This window comes from Dysidea avara, chromosome 1 (assembly GCF_963678975.1).
Source record: "Dysidea avara chromosome 1, odDysAvar1.4, whole genome shotgun sequence".
Taxonomy (NCBI): Eukaryota; Metazoa; Porifera; class Demospongiae; order Dictyoceratida; family Dysideidae; genus Dysidea; species Dysidea avara.
The window spans coordinates 46,282,627-46,300,199 of record NC_089272.1 but is presented as its reverse complement, the minus strand read 5'-3'; the positions used below and the strand labels follow the sequence as shown (position 1 = coordinate 46,300,199).

Below are 17,573 nucleotides of genomic sequence, written 5' to 3'. Positions count from 1 at the left end.
CAGCTACAAATAATTCATCCTGCAGAGAGATCAGCTAGAAGGACTCACCTTGTAGAGTGTTCAGTTATAAAGAAACCACTATGTCGAGTTCTGTAATATATATATGTATTATATATATATATATATATATATGTATGTATATAATTTATACATTTACTAATAAAATCAGAAATATTTAATATCTGCTTCATCTTTTCTTCTTCTGTGGCAAAGAAAACAAAGATAGATTAAAAAAGTCCCAAAGCTGGCCATAGGCCGGCTTTGGGGTATACAAATACAAAAGGAAGTGAAATCTAATGCAAAACAGCCAAGCTGTAAAAAAAGAGTGTGGCCCTCAAAAAGGCTACGATGAAAAAAGATGTGAAATCCATGGTGGAGGCCAAGAAATGGCTGTGATGGTAGGTTAATGGTAAAAATTTTAATAATGACAATTTAGGTGAATTTTGTGCCACGACCAAGCGGCACCAAATTCACCTGAATTGTTATTATTAAATTTGTAAACGTTTGTTATTAAATTTGTTATTATTAAATTTGTTATTATTAAATTTGTTATTATTAAATTTGTTATTATTAAATTTGTAAACGTTTGTTAAGTTCTGTTATTGTTATTATTAAATTCACCTGAATTGTTATTATTAAATTTTTAATCAGTTGTAAACGGGTAGGTAAAAACAGTGGACCCGGGGACCAAGGACCCAGGACCAGGGGACCCGGGGACCCACGGAAACCCAACTATGCTTGGAATTTTATACACTTTACGATATTCTACACTTGTACTGGGTACCTCTGCAAGTAGTCGTACATGGCCAATTAACTGTTTATCCCCTCGTGGCGTCTCACACGATGTTTACATCAATTAATAGCACCTCTAAAAAGTGACTGAAGCTGACTGCATTTATAGACCACTGCCTGCTGCACAATAAGCATACTAGTCTATTATTTCGCCTAGCTACTAGAGTAGTTTAGGAACATTGTACAAATGCACCATGACGTATGAAGAGCTGCTGGAACTTGCTTAGCTTGGCTTAGCTGGTAATTGTTCGCCTGCTGCACAATGAGCATGCTAGTCTAGTCTATTATGTCACCCAGCTATTACAGTTTAGAAACATTGTGCAATAAAATACAGAAAATAGCGAGTGACCTGTAATTAATGCAGTCAGCTTCAGACACATTTTCAGAGGCGCTTATAATTTCTAATTGATGTAAACATCGTGCGAGATGCCGCGAGGGGGATTGGCCATGCAAGACTATTTGCAGAGGTACCTAGTACAAGTATAGAATACTGTGAAGTGTAAAAATTCCAAGAAGAGTTGGATTTCCATTGGTGCCCGGGTCCTTGGTCCCCGAGTCCTTGGTCCTCGGGTCCTTGGTCCCCGGATCCACTGTTTTTACCTACCCGTTGTAAACTGGTTTACAAATAATTGTAACATGGCTAAGTACCTCCTTTTGGCCATACAGTCTGGCCACTAAATAGTTCAAAGACTTCAAACAAAACCAAACACCAGACCAACACAGGAAGTCACAATACAAGACTAATACATCAAGGAGGTAGGAATGAATTAGCCCACAGCACTGCACTGGTCTGAATGAATGGGAAGCAGTACAACTGCTTGGCTGAGTCAGTATCTGTGTACCACATGCCTGTTCACCAATAAATTAAGCTAACCAAGGAGATTATAGCACTGCACCACTCAACAATGAATATCAGACACTTCAGCTACACCCATCTAAATGATGGGGAAGCAGTACAATGGCTGGAGTGATTGATGATGGCACCTCACACTCATGCATAACAAATGTACTACCAACAAATAAACTAGCTAACAATGAATTAACTAACTATCAAGACTGTAATTAGTGAATGAAACTGTCCCTTGTACACAGCACTCAGAGATAGCCAATATTAGCCTTGCATTCTTGTTCCTTCCGTGTTACAACTGGGCACCTTTGATCTGCGCATGCCTCATACCACAAATCAGTTGTAACAAAACCATTTTATTTGCATCTGATTTGTAAATAACTCCACCCTCGGGCCTGTGGCCCTCAGGTGTCATGTTTACAAATTAGATACAAAACTCATGAGTGTGTTTCAACTATTACATGCTTACATCTATATTGTCTGACTATGCTTACAATGATTTATGCATGTATTTTTACTCTCAAATTTGATTCTACAGGTACAGTTAAATTATCTTCTGTTGACTACTCCTTTTAGTTAATCCATTAAATTTAACAATTTACTGTACTGTATTTACTTTACATTATTTTGACTATGGCCATTACACTTTGTTTTCTGCCCGTTACACAGTGTTACCAATAACGAACATTACAAGATGTGCCTCTACAATTAATCCATGGTCAAATCACTACAGAAAATACAGAGAATTCTAATTATAAACTTCATTGTCAACACTGTAAAGGCATTACACACTACCATGAATTGCATCTTGCGCTATCAGAAAAAAGAAATGGAACACAAATGAGTAAGGCATATACACTGCGTTACTTCAATAGGTACCTGTCAAGCTGAAGTTAAGTCTAACAATGAAATAATTAAACCAGTAGCATTAACTATTATAGAGTTATGAAGGTATCAGTTAGTTTGTCAATCAGATAGTCAGTCAGTAGAAATTATTTAATCCAAAACAGCCAAGCTGTAAAAAAAAAGAGTGCGGCCCTCAGAAAGGCAATGGTGAAAAAATGCGAAATCCAAGGTGGCGGCCAAGAAATGGCTGTGATGGTAGGTTAATGGTAAAAATTTCAATAACGACAATTCAGGTGAATTTGGTGCTGCTTGGAAATTCACCTGAATTGTTGTTATTCAAATTTTTACCATTACCTACCATCACAGCTATTTCAGTAACAACAATTCAGGTGAATTTGGTGCTGTTTGGCAATTCACCTGAATTGTTGTTATTCAAATTTTTACCATTAACCTACCATCACAGCCATTTCTTGGCCGCCACCTTGGATTTCGCATTTTTTCACCATAGCCTTTCTGAGGGCCTCACTCCTTTTTTTACAGCTTGGCTGTTTTGGATTAGATAATTTCTACTGACTGACTGTCTGATTGACAAACTAATTGATACCTACATAACTCTATAATAGTGCCGCTTGGCAATTCACCTGAATTGTTGTTATTCAAATTTTTACCATTAACCTACCATCATAGCCATTTCTTGGCCACCACCTTGGATTTCACATCTTTTTTCACCATAGCTTTTCTGAGGGCCGCTCTGTTTTTTTTTACAGCTTGGCTGTGTTGGATTAGATTTCACTTCTTTTTGTATTTGTATAACCTATCTTTTTTTCTTTACGAAAGATGAAGCAGATGTTAAATACTTTAAATATTTCTGATTTTATCAGTAAATGTACAAATTATATATAATATATAATACATGTATTTATTACAGAACTCTCTACATGGTGGTTTCTTTGTAACTGAACACTCTACAAGGTGACTTTTATTTATTTAATTAATGCTTTACAACACAAGTAGTGAAGGTCTGTAGGACACCTGGTCCTACAGCCTGCTCAAAGACTTTAGCTACTTAAGGTGTGTTTGAAAAGTTGGAGAAAGGAGAAAAAAATCCATGACTGGACCTAGGTAGCCTCGAACCTGCAGCCATCCGATTTACGCTTGAACACTTACAGGAGTCTACCAGGTGGTCAGGATGTTTTCTCCTTGTTATTTTTCATGTAATTATATCTATAGGAATACTAGAGAGTAACCCATTATCTCTAAGTACCCCAAGTAGAACCAAATGGACACTAGTTAATTTATTAATGATTTACAGTACAAGTGCTGAAGGTCTGTAGGACTCCTGGTCCTACAGCCTGCTCAAAGACTTTAGCTACTTAAAGTGTGTTTGAAAAGTTGGACTTCTTCTAGCTGATCTTTCTACAGGGTGAATTGTTTGTAGCTAAACTATCTACAAGGTAACTTCTTCTACTGTAGCTGATCTCTCTATAGGGTGATTTGTTTGTATAGCTGAACTATCTACAAGGCAACTTCTTCTAGCTGATCTCTCTACAGGGTGATTTGTTTGCAGCTGAACTCTCTACATGGTGGTATCTTTGTAACTGAACTCTCTACATGATGGTTTCTTTGTAGCTGAACTCTCTACAAGGAATTTCTTCTAGCTGATCCCTCTAAAGGGTGATTTGTTTGTAGCTGAATTCTCTACAGGATGATTTGTTTGAGGCTGAACTCTCTACAGGGTGGTTTCTTTGTAGCTGAACTCTACAAGGTGACTTCTTCTAGCTGAACTCTCTACAGAGTGATTTGTTTGCAGCTGAACTCTCTACATGATGGTTTCTTTATAACTGAACTCTCTACAAGTTGAATTCTTCTAGCTGAACTCTCTACAGGGTGATCTTTTTGTAGTTGAACTCTCTACATGATGGTTTCTTTGTAGCTGAACTCTCTACAAGGTGAATTCTTCTAGCTGAACTCTCTACAGGATAATTTGTTTGCAGCTGTGGCCAGCTGAACTCTCTGCATGACGGTGTCTTTGTAGCTGAACTCTCTACAAGGTAACTTCTAGCTGATCTCTCTACAGAGTGATTTGTTTGCAGCTAAACTCTCTACATGCTGGTATCTTTGTAGATGAACTCTCTACATGTTGATTTCTTTGTAGCTGAACTCTGTACAGGGTGATCTCTTCTAGCTGATCTCTCTACAGAGTGATTTGTTTGTAGCTGAACTCTCTACATGGTAACTTCTTCTGGCTGAAATCTGTACAGGGTGATTTGTTTATAGCTGAATTCTCTACAGGGTGATTTGTTTGCAGCTGAACTCTCTACATGGTTGTTTTTTTTTGTAGCTGAACTCTCTACAAGGTGACTTCATCTAGCTGAAGTCTCTACAGGGTGATCTTTTCGTAGCTGAACTCTCTACAGGGTGATATGTTTGCAGCTGAACTCTCTACATGATGGTTTCTTTGTAGCGAACTCACTGCAGGGTGATTTATTTGTAGCTGAACTCTCTACAGGGTGATTTGTTTGTATCTGAACTCTCCACAGGATGGTTTCTTTGTAGCTGAACTCTCTGCAAGGTGACTTGCTTGTAGCTGAACTATCTAAAATATTAACTACTTGCTGCTGAACTCCCTACAGCATAACTTGCAATCTATAAGGGAGTAAGTCATGAACTAGATGAATACTCTATTAGAGTGACTGTTCTATTAGAGTATCTTGATCTCGCATTTGCTACACCGAGTTGGCTTTGGAATCATAAGTCAATGGTTTGTAAACCGATTGTTTTGTACTACTGCAAGGACTTTCTACGATGACTATTCCAGCTACTTACCAATTTTCAGCTCACTGCTCTAAGCGGTTTGCCTGTTAGGCGTGAAAATTATTGGTATTTTTATTCACGAATCTCGATCGCGCAATTGTTACACACCTTTGGTTTCATGTTATATCTCCATGATCTTAATTTCGATTGTTTACAAACCACCAAAAGGCACTCCTAAAATGGTTGATCTATCCACAAACCGATTTTTCGACTCATTCCATGAAGCAGTTTACCCTGTACGCGTGACAACAAATCGATCTTGTTTTACGCGAATAATCGATCATAACTCCTGAACCATTCACCGAAGTTGCACCTAATTTGATACTAGGATTCGTCGTTGGACTCCCTTTATGTGTGCCAACTTTCAAGACGATCGGAATACTCGTTTGTGTTTTATAGCAATTTTTCAAAGTGTGCAAAAAGACGAAGAATAAGATAAGGTCCACAATCCGAAAAATCAACCTTTACAAATCGATCTCCCTACTATTGTGGGATGTTCATTGTGGTATCCCATTGCTAGATCCACCATGAAACCGGAGGCACGATTGTTGTCTTAACAGAAATATCAATTTTAGTATTTCGTGAGATGCATAAATTATTTTTAAAATTTCGTGCTCCACACAAAGAACAGGATAGAACTTGCTACTTAGCTAGATACTATCTAGAGTTAATGTAGTTAAAAAGAACGTACAGTAATAAGCAAATGATTCACTGGGTTCCCGGCACAGGGTTGCTTTCTCTCAAAAAGCAGAAAACGAATAAACACAAATTTTCGAATTCAAACTGCCCTACCAGTCAAGACAAGAAAAGCCAACTCTTCCTCATAGTGATGTGATAAGGTTGGATGCATAGTCTGTCTATGCTGTTAGTCTGGAAAGGATCTGAGACTTCTCACCATCTGGGTGAAGAACGTCGAAATTTTCGTGTGTCATTTCAAGGGATTCTCCCAATGATACCAAAGTGCTTTCCAGTACTTCTGATGCCACACTGGTCATTTAATTTTGTTTAGGATGATGATAAATGATGGATCAAAACGTTTGGTAGTAGTAGTAGTTGGTGTTTCTGTGATTTCATATGATGCAGTGTACCAGCAGCTCACCAGGAACTCCACCCAGCTCGAATTAAAATGAAAGATTTTGTGCTTTTTTCGGTTTGTTTTTGGGTGTTTTGCAGCATAATGGTGATGTAGGGTGATCTAGTGAAGATTTGAAGCTGCTGTGGAGTGTGAGAAGTGAAGTCAAATTTGGACGATTTTGCTGCCTCCCTTGATGCATAGCTTAGAGCGAGGCGTGGAAGCCATAGATGAAATAATAATTGACAACCTCTGCTACCAAACGTTCAGGGACATCTTTTGCCATAGTTTTAGTTTATAATTGATGATTGTTGTGGCTGCAGAAGTGCTGGAAATGGCTAGAAAGCGCGACAATTCTTTGATGCTGCAGAAACTTTTGACGCTAGTCACCCAGGTGGTGAGAAGTCACAGATCTTTTCTGAACTAACAGCATAGACAGATTATGCACCCAACCGTATCGATACACTATGAGGAAGAGTTGGCTTCCCTTGTACTGGGTGGTAGGGCAGTTTGAATTCGAAACTTCATATCTCTTTATCTATTTTTTCAAAGAAAGCAACCCTGTGCCGGGCACCCAGCAAATCATTTACTTATTTCTGTGTGTACTTTTCAACTACAACAACTCTGGATACGATTAGCAAGCTTCATCCGGTCCTTTGTGTGGAGCACGAAATTAAAAAAATAAATTTTGCATCTTGCGAGATACTGAAAACAATATTTTGTGAAGACAACAATCGTACCTCCAGTTTCATGGTGGATCAAGGAATGGGATACTACAATGAACATCCCACAATGGTAGGGGGATTGATTTGTAGAAGTTAATTTTTTGGATTGCGGACCCTAAATAAGAAGAAAAAAATAACGAAGAAATAAAAACGAACTTTTGGGCACTTATATCTCGGAAATGGCTACAGCGATTTTCTTCAAATTTGGTATGTGGGATGGCCTACCTGGTGGACACCTCTGCAGCAAAACTGGTTCCAATCGGATGAAGGATCACGGAGCTACAAAGGTGTGTTGTGAAAATCGCATTTTCTTTCTTCCTGTCAATATACTCACGATGTAGCGTGCCGACTTCTTGGGCCGCATGACACACTACCGTGTGTCTTGATCACGGTGTGGCACGCCAGCTTCTGGGCCACACGACACACTACCGTGTATCTTGATTGTAGTGATTTACATATTGAAAGCATTTTGGGCTTACTGAAGACACTTTTGAGCTTGCTCATACAGTAACCAATACTGCCAAGGCACCATGAACATATTGTTAGGCTGGTTTCTGGTCAGTATTTCTTTGCAAAGGCAAACCTCCTGTATATCAAGACACATGGTAGTATGGCCAAGGAAGCAAGCATGGGTATTGATATTATGCGTATAGGCCTGAATCAAATATGCTCAAAAATTTATTGCCCAAAATGCTTTCAGGAATTTCCCAAAACTTTCACCTATTATGCTCTTCAGGTGTTCCCATTATGCTTGCATTATGCTCCTAGGTAAGCGACATTTCTTACAATTATCTTGGAACATTTTAATCAGTGAATATAGAAGATCTCAGATATCAGCTGTTGTTGCTCCTCTGGCATGTGCCTATAGACTGCATGTTGCGGGGATCAAGTCACTACTGGGTCTGGGATCTTTTACTGGATTCTTTACATTTTAACTACATATTTCTGACTCCCTGTATATACAGGCTTTAAATGTTCTCATCTGTGAATGCTCTATTAGAGTGTTTCACTATGAAGTGACTGTTCTATTATAGAATATCAACCTAAGACAATGCATTTGAGTGCAGTTTCCACTGACTGCTCTATTGGGGAGTATCAATCTATTTTCATGGAATTAATTTCCATAGTTTAAAATATTCACCTAATATGCTAGCATTATGCTGGCATAGCACTCCAGCCTATTATGCTTTTTAATATGCTGGTAAATTTGATGCAGGCCTATATACAGTGGAACCTGTGCTATGGTCACCTGGATTAAGCGGTCACCTCTGCATAACGGCCATGGTCACAAGGTCCCAAATATTTTCCCATACAAATGTATGCATTGTTGTCTGCATTAAGCGGTCACCTGTCTAACGCGTATAACGGCCAACTAACAATTTGCCTATGAATCACTGTATACATAACTTTCTCCTTCATATAGTGGTCGCTTCCTTTTATGGTGGCTTGGTAAGCCAATTTCCTGGTACCACGGCACCGTTTCAATTAATGCGCAATTATCACACTTCCTGCCTTTCAATGAATACTATATAATCAATCAGGCTTTATTGCTTAAGCGTATTCAATTGCTATAACCAACATTCATACATTCACCTTACCCTTTCTGTACTAAATATTCAGACTGTATTGTGGTTGGCGCGAGCCTCTTAATAATAATTACTCATTTATAATGGTCATAGCCACTAAAATGTTGCTGACCACCTTATGCAGGTTTTCTCTATAACAACCACTTGTATATAAAGGCCAGATATATATGGTCCCAAGGTGACCATTATAGACAGGTTCCACTGTACATATATTGACAGGAAGAAATAAAATGCACTTTTCACATCTATGCATGCTCAGACAGAAAGATATTTACATGCTCAGACAGAAAGATATTTACATCACTTCCTCCTTTTACATCACTTCCTCCTTTAGCATCCATGCTCAGACAGAAAGATATTTACATCACTTCCTCCTTTAGCATCCTAGGTTCCAAATTTGAGCTAGGTAGCCATGTGTGTTTATGAGATATGAGCTCTCAAACTTCTAATAATTTCTCCAATTATGGGGTTAGATTTTTTTGTTTTTCACACACTTTACAAAACAATTTTACAAAAAATAAATGGATAACTTTATCACTTTGAAATTGGCTTACTCAAGGATGTATTAAGGCTGATTTGCTTACTAAGTTTGTTGCAAATCTAATGGATATTCACTGAGTTATGAACAATTATTTGCACTAAAAATACCAATAAAATGTTTTATCACACCTGCAGGGTAAACCCCTTTGAGGAATGAGTTGATAATTGCTATGTAGATGGAGTAACTATCGTAGGAGTGCCTTATTGTGGTTTTAAAGAAATCTAGATAAAGGCCATGGGAGATACTGTATGACACAAAACCCACAATTACACGATTATATGAATTAAAAAAAAAACTATTAGTTTTCATGCCTACCAGGCATATATACCGCTTAGAGCAATGAGCTGAAAGTCAGTATGTAGCTGGAATAATTATCATAGAAAGTCCATGGAGTAGTACAGAAGAATCGGATTTCAAATCACTTATTTATGGTTCGAAAGGGAACTATGTGTAGCAAAAGCGACATCGAGATACTCCAATAGAACAGTAACCCTAATAGAGCATTCAGTTACTCTAATAGAATAGACACCATGCAACTACAAATATATTGCTCTAGCGATTCAGACTATTACAAGTCACCCTCTAAGGAGATCAGTTTGAAACCAATTCATCCTGTAGAGAGGTCAGCCCCAAACAAACCATCTTGTACAGAGTTCAGCTACAAACAATTAAGTCACCCTGTAGAGAGATCGGCTACAAACAAGTCATCCTGTAAAGAGTTCAGCTACAAACAAGTCACCATAGTGATATCAGACAGAAACAACTCACCCTGTACAATGATCAGCTACAAACAAGTCAACCTGTAGAGAGTTCAGCTACAAACAAGCCAACTTAGAAAGTTCAGCCACAAACAAATCACCCTGTAGATAGATCAGCTAAACACAAGCCACCCTGTAGAGAGATTAGCTAGAAATGATTTACTCTGCATGCAGAGAGATCAAGTCACCCTGTTAAGAAATCAGCTACAAACAAATCACACTGTATAGAAATCAGCTAGAAAAGGTTTCCCTATAGTGTGGAAATTTCAACTACAAACAAATCGCCAAGTAGAGAATTCAAGTTACCCTGCAGAGAGATTAGCTAGAAACTAGTTACTTACTTTGTAGGGAGTTCAGCTACAAACAAATTACCCTGCAGAGAGTTCAGCTACAAACAAATCACCCTGTAGAGAGTTCAGCTACAAATAAGCCACCCTGTAGAGAGTTCAGGTGCAAACTTGAGAGAACAGCTAGAAACAAGTCACCCTGTAGAGAGTTCAGCTACAAACAAATTACCCTGATAGTTCAACTAGAAACAAGCTGTAGAGAGGTCAGCTAGAAACAAGTTACCCTGTAGAATTCAACTACCACCTTGCATGATACTGTAGCTGTACGCCAGGTAGTGTAGACCACACAGCAAATTTGATTAAATTAGCTCCAACCATTCCTTATATATGTATCATGAAGATTTGTCTGTTGCGACTGACTCTGATAAAGCAATGCTCTTCAATTCATACTGCTTTTCAATTTACACGACATCAGATTATATTCTACCCTTAATTGAGTACCTAAATCATCCAGCAACATGTATCAGTGATATTATCATCTTACCTACAGAAGTGCTGCAATCATTAACTGGTTTAGACACCTCTAAAGCTAAAGGTATTGATGGAATAGGTCCAAACATTCTCAGAGAATGTGCCCATTCATTGTAGATTCTTCTACATCATCTCTTCATCCAAAGTTTGGTAAATCACACTATTCCACAAGAATGGAAAATACATCAAATTGCACCTATTCATAAGTCTGGTGACAAGCCAAGTATCCGAAATTATCGTCCAATTTCCTTATTATGTTGTGTGTCTAAAATGCTAGAACGACTTGTGTACAATATGATCAGTGATTTTGTTGTATCGTCAATCTCTCTGGCTCACAGGGCCACTGAGAGACTTGAGGGGGCCTGGGGCAAGTTAAGAATGTGGAGCCCTATAAATGATATAGATTGCATGTAAAGCATGCTAAACTAGTGGGGCCTGGGGCAAGCCCCCCAGGAAATTTTGAACATTAGACCTCTGAGAATGTATATGAGAGTGACTTGAGTAATTTATCACAGTATAATAAGACTGTTTGTATCAGCAGGGTATCTGAAGCTTAAATCAAAGGCTATATCATGCAATGCCACCTAGGAATTTTCTAAATACTGCACCCTTTGAATTTGAATGTGAGATTGACTTTTAATGTATTATTGTTTAGGGCAAGATTTTCATAGGAAGTTTCCAACAGAACACAAGTTTGTAATGTGGCAGGGGTCTGGGGGCACAGCCCCCTAACCGCTGAAAGATTTTGAGTATTTTAATGGTCCAAAACTCAACAGATTGCTATAATATAACTTATGGATTTATTGTGATACTTTGTATAACTCACAAGCTGGGACAAAGTTATCTACTGGCAGATGGTCTATACACATGTACAGAAGAATTTTACAGTGACAAATAGAGTTTTGCTATACAATTTAATAAGTATATTGAGGATATTTGTACACCCAAGTGCATAATATAAAATTATTTACCCATACATGGCTAAAAATACAACTGCAGACCATATTATAGTGATTAGCTCATACTCAGTCTTGCATCACTCACAGTATTTGCAATGCTACAATGTCTGCTTTAGAAATTCAGTGCTCTTTCCAACAGTAAAGTTTCTTGTCACATTAATCCATTAGTACTTGTATTTGGACATTTAGGGTGCATTTGATTGCTCTATTAGAGTATATAGGTGACTGTTCTATTAGAGTATACCGATCTTGATCTAAGTCACAGTGCTCTTTAAGCGCCTATATCATTGTATTATTACGAGCAGTGGTATCATAGATTATAAACACCCCCTATGGTAATTTGCTGACCCTGGAACTATGCTGGATATAGATTTTTTTTTTTGGGGGGGGGGGGGGGGGGGGGGGGGGGAGGGGGGGAGACTGTATAAGTAGAAAAATACTGCTTTTCAGCTGTGCCCATACATAACATACAATATAATTACATACACATTAACATACAATATAATTACATACACATTAACATACATGCAAGTAAAAATTAGATAAAATGAGATTTATATAAGTGTCTAAATTGTCCAAGAGTAGCTGCAGTGTAAATTGAGGCATTCAGTGAGTTCCAAATCTGCGTACCTTTGTAGTAAAAACTATTCTTTCCATATGAAGTCTGACTCTTGGTACAAAAAGACGATGACTGTTTCTTCCAACATGGGAGGTAATGGTTGTGGTGTACTTAAACGTTTCTCTTAAGTAAGCTGGTGAGAGCTGATGAAGAGTTCTATAAACAATGATGGCAATATGGAATCTTCTACGTTCAGCCAAAGTATGGCACAAAAAACTTTGTGTGGCTGGAATCAATGAACAAAACATATAATGAACACTTTTAAACTTTTTAAAGTACTGTACAGACAAAGGTGACCACACAGCATTACAATAGTACAGTAAAGGAAGGACAAAAGCGCAATATAACTTGTCCAGCAGCTCATTAGATAAGGGACACAACGATAAAGACAGTGAAGCCTAGACTGCACTCTCTGATAAAAAAGGTATTGAGTATGGTTCTGCCAAGTCAAATTTTCATCAATGTAAACTCCAAGATATTTAAGAGATGGTATTCGAGAAGCTGTCTTCCCCTGATATTAATACACAAATCACTATCCCGTAATTTCTGTCCAGAGCCAATCAGCATTACATGAGATTTCCCCACACTAAGACATAATTGGTTGGTCCACAACCAAAAGTCAACAGAATTCAGATCACTCTGTAAGCCACATTGTGCTGAGAGCAAGTCACCACTAGAGTAGTGTAGCTCCATATCATCACAATACATATTTAGTTGAGAGCTATGAACAACAGACGGTAGATCATTCATAAATACACTGAACAACAAAGGGCCCAAAATGGACCCCTGGAGCACACCAGCATGAATCATACCCCAGTTAGAAGCCATTCCCTGAAAACACACCCGCTACTTATGGCATCACAAATAACTAGCAAACCATACAAGAGAATCATCCAGTACTCCATAGCAAGCCAACTTTGACAGTAGAATGTCATGATTCACACAATCAAAGGCCTTAGACACATCCAAGAAGGCAGCAGCAGTAAATTTACTTTCATCAATGGCCTTGCGCCAATAGTCAGTGACATGCACTAAAACATCCTGAGTACAGTGTTGTGGATGCAAACCAGACTGTCTGTCTGATAATAAGTTAAAGTTCAACAGATAAGAAACCAATTGATCATGAACAACCCTCTCCAAAACCTTTGAAAGCACCGGTAAAACTGAAATCGGTCGAAAGTTTGTTAGTTCCATATTATCTTTGGACTTTTGTATTGGAGTAATTATCGTGTATTTCCGAAATTCAGGAAATGTTCCAGACATAATACTGTGGTTAATAACCCCAGTAACAAGTCTTCCAAATGAGTATTAATAAACCTTACAGGAATATCATCAACACCAGATACCTGTTTAGTATCCAAACTATAAATAATGGAAATGACCAGTGCTTCAGAGACAGTGTTGAGCTGAAATGTTGATTCAGCTGTAGTAACAAATGAAAGTGGGGAAAGAGATGTAGGAGAAATTCCTTGTACAACCTTATCAGCAACAGTCAGGAAATGTTGATTTAAATCATTAAGTGTAAAATTCAAGTTCTCCAAAGAAATACAGTAGGCATCTGAGCCTTTTGAATTGACAAATGGGGAAAATAAGACCAATACTTAGAAGCTTGTCCCTGTGCCAAAGAAGCAAGCTGAGACAAATATGCACACCTCGCTGTCCTCAACAGTTTGTTTACTCTGTTACATAATGTATGATACTGCTGCCAGATTGTCAAGTCACCAGTAACCAAAGCCTTGTGATGGAGCCTATCTCTCTGACAACGGGCAGCAGTAACATAAGTACCAGCAGCCCATGGACTAATATTCTGCTTGATACAAAACTTACGTGCAGGTGCTAAGAAATTCAACAATCCCTGCAGCACAGCAGTAAAACACTGCACAGTACCACTGACATTGCCAAAGGAAAAAAACAGCATCCCAGGCAGTGTCAGTAAATAAATCACAAAACAAGTTGAAATCAAGCTTCTTGTAGTTTCTAGCAGAAATCACTTTGTGGGTACGTGGCGGATGCATCCTTCGAGCAAGGTAGGTCCCCATAACAATAGGATGATCACCGAATCCAGTAGGTTTCACTAGTACATCAGTAAAAGTAAATGAACAATTTGTCAAGGCAACTGAGGAGACAAGATATTAGAGTTTAAGTCTCCAACTATCAAAGCTTTTGAGGCATGTGAAAATCCCTTTTCACACTCCAAAGTGAGGTATCCATGAAAGTCCAACTTAGAAGGAGGCCTATAGGCACAACTCAACAGTAAAGATCGTTTACTATTGGGATAAAGCTCCACTCACAATAATTCACTCTCACCAGTTGAAAAATCAAGTTTCAGACAATGACAACAGTGGTTGGAAATTAAAATAGCAACACCTCCACTATGACGATTTCTATCCTGATGAATAAGGGAATAATCACATCCACCAGGAAGAATCTCACTATCTGGTATTGTATCATCAAGCCATGTTTCAGAAAGAGTTAGAACATCAAGATGAAAACTATACAGCTAGTTAAATATTTCATTCTTGCGTGGCAAAAGATTTCGACAGTTTAAATGCACAATACGCAGCCCATGAGCAACTGGCATTAAACTAGACTGTTCTTGGCTAACATCACTCTGAGTAGAGGTCATATCAGAAATCAGGACTGAGCAGTCATGAAATGGCATAGTACCCACCAAACAATGTGAACAGGACCAAGAAAACATTCCATCCTCTGATAAGCAGCATACGTGTAATTATCGACACTACAACACTTACAATGAGTCCATTTTTCACAAAGGTCACAAAGAAATGCCTTTTGATTCCAGTGAACTGGCTGGTAGCAAAGACTACAGGGATATCTTGTACTTGTACTAAGATTCTGTTCATCATTTGCTTTATAATAACACAAAAAGGAGACAGTACAACAGAGCCTCATTCAAAGCAGCCACCGTAATCACGTGAATGTGTAATTTGCTAGCTAATTGATGCCATCTGTTAGTACTGTTACTGAGACCTGAGATTTCCTGTTGTCTTCGAGTCTACAGAGAAGATTTACACTGTTGTAGGTTCTTCTATTGTATGTATGAACAATATATAGCTATGGGGCCCACCTTTGGTGGTCCTTGGGTCCCCCACTTTTTTTCCCCAGTTGCCCCCCCCCCCCCTCCCCATCAGCAGCCCTGCTGGCTCAATTCAGCTTTCTCCCTAATTGCTCTTGTCTACAACAACTTCTGTTATTTCTCAATGTTATTACCTCCACTGCTAAAGCCCGTCTTGATGTCAGATTTTTGTAAAGCGTTTGACAGTGTTCCCCACAAAGAACTGCTTTTCAAGCTACATACTCTAGGAATTACTGGTAATATGTGGAAGTGGATTAAAGAATATCTTACTGGAAGGAAGCAATGTGTATCTATTAATAATAATTTATCTGGCTACCTACCTGTCACATCTGGGGCACCACAGGGAAGCATCTTAAGACCGTTGTTCTTCATTGCCTATGTTAATGACATATCTCATTGTATATCTTTCTCAAAGTTATTCTTATTTGCAGATGATGCTAAGCTTGCCAAAATCATTAAGTTTCTTCAAGACATCAAATCTCTTCAAGAAGACCTCTGCTCATTTATTTCATGGAGCTTACATTGGAACCTTTTCATCAATTGTGACAAAACATTTCTACTCCATTTATTCTCATTGTCTTTGGTTCATGAATTCACCTATGAATCACCCAACAGTTCACCCGTAAATGTTGTTACTTCTCAGAAAGGTCTAGGTAATTATATTAGTAATGTCCTTTCATGGACCCACCATCAAAATGCCATAATTGCTAAGGCTTACAAGATGCTTGGATTCTTGAGGTGCACATTTGGTTCCTTTCATTCCCTATTTGACACTTGCTGCTCTCAGATAACCTACTGTTCACAACTCTGGAGACCACAGTCAATTAAAGATATTTGTTCCTTAAGTTTTTAAACATTTGCGACTCTGATTATAAGTCTCATTTGGCTGCCTTAAACTTACTACCATTAATGATGGAGCTAACCAATATTTTATTTTTTTATTAAAAGCCATAAGAATCCTACTGCAAACTTCAACATTACTGACATTGTGACATTCTTCTATACTTCGACAAGATCCTCTACTCATTATAAATTGTAACACACCAGACAATTTAACCACTGTGACAGACATTTATTTTTATTTTTGTAGACTACCTTGCTTGTGGAATTCCCTCCCCCCATTAAACATCAAATCTTCAGTTGCCTCACTCAAATGTCAACTCAAATCAATATTGTATAATTGTTTTTAGAATATTTTGATTCCTCTAACCTTTGTACATATCACTACTCGTGTCTCCACTGTAAATGTATGCATACACCGCACACACCCTGCTATAATTAACTGTAACTACATTTAGTTGTTGTATTATAGTTACGTATGTATGCTTTACAGCAAGACAACTTACAGTATATGTGACCAAATTTTACAAAACCGATCCAAATCGCACATCAGGCAAAATAATACTACAGTAACACTTCCAGTGGATAGCCACACTATCGTACTAATAGTTTTGACCCTCACTACTACTCAAACTACTAGAGACTGGTTTCAACATACATCTTTTCTGGGTGGTGTGTAGAGCTTGAATGGCGGTTTCTGGTCTTGTGAAGGACTTGGCTTGGCAAGAATCACTGGTTTACTAGTACTAGGACAGCCTTGTAATGTTTGCCAGACGTTTTTTGTGTAGATTTTGCTACATGTCAGCTACTAAGGAACCAGCACAGCCCTGTAATCTCATGTCCCAATTGTGGCCTGCCTCTATTTTGAAGTCTACCCCTAGTCCATCCCACCACCCCCACCCTCTATCCCTTTGTGAGTCAGATTTTCTATCTTATTTGGCTGGAAACTCTACAAGCAGCTACAAGTACTGGAAGTGTACTAAAAGGTAATAGATTGATGCATCTTCTGTGTAAATTTCATACATGTGCTTGCTATCCTTGGCAAGTTATGCTGGCTTAAATTCTTTACAACTGCTTATCTCAAAACTTCTAATGTGCAATTTGGATCATTTTTCCAAAATCCAATCACATATGTATACAGTAGTATTACATAAAATTAACCCATTAGCTTAATAAATTGCATACTTGGTGCACTGTATGCATGTGTTTTTGTTATGCATGTATAATATGTATGAAATTGGTCACTATTAACATAAATG

At 38.2% G+C, this 17,573-nt stretch overlaps 1 protein-coding gene across 1 annotated transcript in view; it reads left to right on the top strand.

Annotated features, from left to right (window-relative positions):
* LOC136265851 (uncharacterized) overlaps nucleotides 1–17,573 on the top strand; it is a 232,676-nt gene that overhangs the window by 79,532 nt on the left and 135,571 nt on the right. The gene's annotated exons all lie outside the window — the stretch shown is intronic.